Source organism: Malus domestica, chromosome 15, assembly GCF_042453785.1.
Source record: "Malus domestica chromosome 15, GDT2T_hap1".
Taxonomy (NCBI): domain Eukaryota; kingdom Viridiplantae; phylum Streptophyta; class Magnoliopsida; order Rosales; family Rosaceae; genus Malus; species Malus domestica.
In genome coordinates, this window is record NC_091675.1 from 33306528 (window position 1) to 33309852 (window position 3325).

Here is a 3325-nt window from a genome sequence, read left to right on the forward strand (position 1 = left end):
TCAACCAATCTCAGATCCATATGGGTGGCATATTAACAATTACATGCAAAACTATTTTGGGGATTTATCATTTGATAACTACTCTTCACAATACACTCATTCTACACATAGAGATGATGAAGATAGTGACAAATTTGAACCTCATAGGAACTCTATGTGGTACTAAAGTGTAAAATATTGTACTAATTCATTATATATAAATGATTATGGTGTGTTTAGACTTCTTTCATTAATTACTACATATTTTCTACACTCATAATGTTTGTCAGATCGCTATATAATCAACTTGATAATGTTAAATCCATCATGCAATGCATTTCCTTCCAATTTTTTGTGATAAACTAATAGATAATTGACTAAATAAACATCCTACAAAGTTTCAATAAAAATTTCCAAGTTTTTCTTACAATTTCCGTGGTTTCCATGTAATTTTTATCGATATCGATATTTTACTGATATTTCCATCGATATTTCCGTGTTTTCGGACTACCGATATTTCTGATATCACCGATATTTTCTTCCTTGGTTTGGACCAGGATCCTCTCCTGAGCAGATGGAGAGGATCCTCCTGACCAAATCCATCTGCCCGTTCATTTTTTATTCAACGGCTACAAACAGTGGGTCCTTCTAAAAATTATAATAATTATAGCTGTTACATAAAAAATGAACGGCCCGAAGGGCCTGGTCAGGAGGATCCTCTCCACCTATTGGTTTTGGGTGCTTCAGTTAAAGTCTGTACTTTGTGGTATAGAATGGAGGTAGATTCTGTGCTCTCCCACTTCTCGTGCCCTTCTGTTTTGTGTAGTCACAATTAAGGTAAGTCAATATTTTATATTATTTTTTATAAAGAAAATAAGATAAAAAGAAATAGTAATATAAAATATTGATTTTACTTAATCGTGATCATATAAACAGCAGAACACAAAAAGTGGAAGGGCAGAGAATCTGCCTCTGTATAAAATACGATGTGGAAGCTAAGAAGCTTCGTTTTCAATATTATATGTTATAAGCTCATTGCATCTGGTGAAGTGCTTTATTGGCCAAGACACATCCAAACCCTCTGGATTCTGGAAGCTTTCAATACCAGGTGCTAATTCGAGGGACGCTTTAAAAAAAAAAAAAAAAAAAAAACTTTCTTTTAAATGTATAACTAGCCTCTTCGCGTGTGAGAGGCATTTTTACATCACGGGCACTACGTGCGCCTAAAAGTGTATTGTGCTAGTTTTTTTTTTTTTTTTCATTGCAGTTGTCAAAATATATTTTAAATGTATTGTGCAAAGAGGAACTTTTTCTTTACCATGCACGTCCTAAAAAGTTGTCATGTTTTTCGTTTTCACTTTGCGTAAAATAATGATTTAAATGTTATCGGATGAAAAATTAAACAAAAGAAAAATCAAAAGTTTCTTAACAAAACATGCTTAGGGACGGACGGGTAATAGGTTGTTGATACAAAGAAAAAAAGACAAATTTTATCCACACATCACTATACTATAAAAGAAGAAAAGAAAATGATCACAAAGTACTTTTTTCTTGGCAACTTCGGGAACAGAAAGAAGCAGGATACATAAGGGCAAAACAATCTTCTTACTTTTACATAAAAGCAAAAGAACTGGTATTATATTAGTATGGCTGGGGAACAAATCCAATTGGAAGTTTATATGTGACTATAATCATAAGCAAAGTTTGGAATTCACAAAAATTGCTGGGCAAATACTAAGACTGCCATTTCAAAAAGTTACAACAAATAACTTTGACAAATTAACAAAATAACTTTGACAAATTAACGACAACTAAATTTAGATGACATTCGACATATGAAGGCATATGAAAAATCAAGAACTCCATCCTTTCTTATGTGCGATACCAAAAATTGGAAATAGTATGAGAACCTGCAATTGGTGTAATGAAGATTTCACACACCTTTTGACGAATGTGGGTGGAAGTTTACAATGTCACTTGACTTCATTTCTACTGCAGACTCGGTTAAGCACAAACACAAAAATTCAAAATAAAAATTGATTTGAAAAATAGATAACTTTATATGGCACAACCCATAAGAAAATAGATATGAATTAAGAAATGGATTTGGAGGCTTTACTCGATGACCTAATTGAGAACTAAAAAGATATTGCAAGCTCTTCTTCACGTCGCACGTAGCATGCTGTGAAGTAGAGCTTTTAGCATGGGTGATGTGAACAAAGGAATCATGCACACTCCGTTTTTTATATAAAATTCACTGAATCTAACTAACTAATGCCGTCAATGTACCATACTAATTAGTAAGTAAGTCAATAAACTACCATTTGAGAATAAATGATTCAACTGTTGTCATCCAACATTTTGAAAACCTCTCAATGGAAGATAAATTTTTCAGAGCTTGAAGTGATTTTTCAAAGTCAAATCCTTCTTCGTAAATCTGCAAAGAAACAAAGAGAATAAAAAGAGTGAATCGACACATTTCTACAAATTAAGGTTGATTGCAAGATTCGTGCAATCAGAAACTGAAAAATCCAATAATATAAGAAATAACAAAAAAGTTGTAACGCAATAATGGAAGTAACTAATATCCAGCCATGTGCTATTAACATGTTATGAATATGAGAGATTCGCATCAGAATTACCAGTGGAACAATTACCAAATGGCTGTGAACAATGAGCCGGTGTAAATACAACTCTTATATAGGCTAAATGAATAATGAGATTGCTGTAAAACCCAAATAAAAGGAGTTTATGAAGGGACCAATTATGACGATTTAGGAGAGAGGATTCGGTTGTTGCCTGTGAATTGATATGATAAAAAAGACAGAGACAATAGAAACGAAAATACCACTCAAACACCCAATGGCATTGAGATCCTTTGTAAATGGGTTGAAAAGCCTCATCACCTCTTTATGCTGCAATTCAAAAAAGCACTATCAAATCTCGAAATTGAGTCGCAATAGAAGAATCTAGGGGACTAAAAAATTTCCCAAATAAATGAAAACTGCAAAAAAAGAAAAAAAGAAAAAGAAGGAAACAAAAATAATATTTGAATACGTGAGATGATTGAAGAACTAATGGAGGAAGAAAATGAATAGAGTTTTACGTTGGCCAAAGGTTAAGAGGGAGGAGCGGAGTTTGATGCAAACTGGCACGGGCAGTTGTGAAAGAGTGGGAACGTGTTGTATCGGTTGTGAACAAGTGAGAACTGTTCTCAAACTACCCTTTGGGATGATGAGTTTGGTTTTTTTACCAGTTTGTCCTTAATTTTTTTTTTTTTTGGATTTCAATTGTGAAGAAAATAAAGGGCCTTTCTTGGCATTTCTGAATGCTTCACCAAACTGGT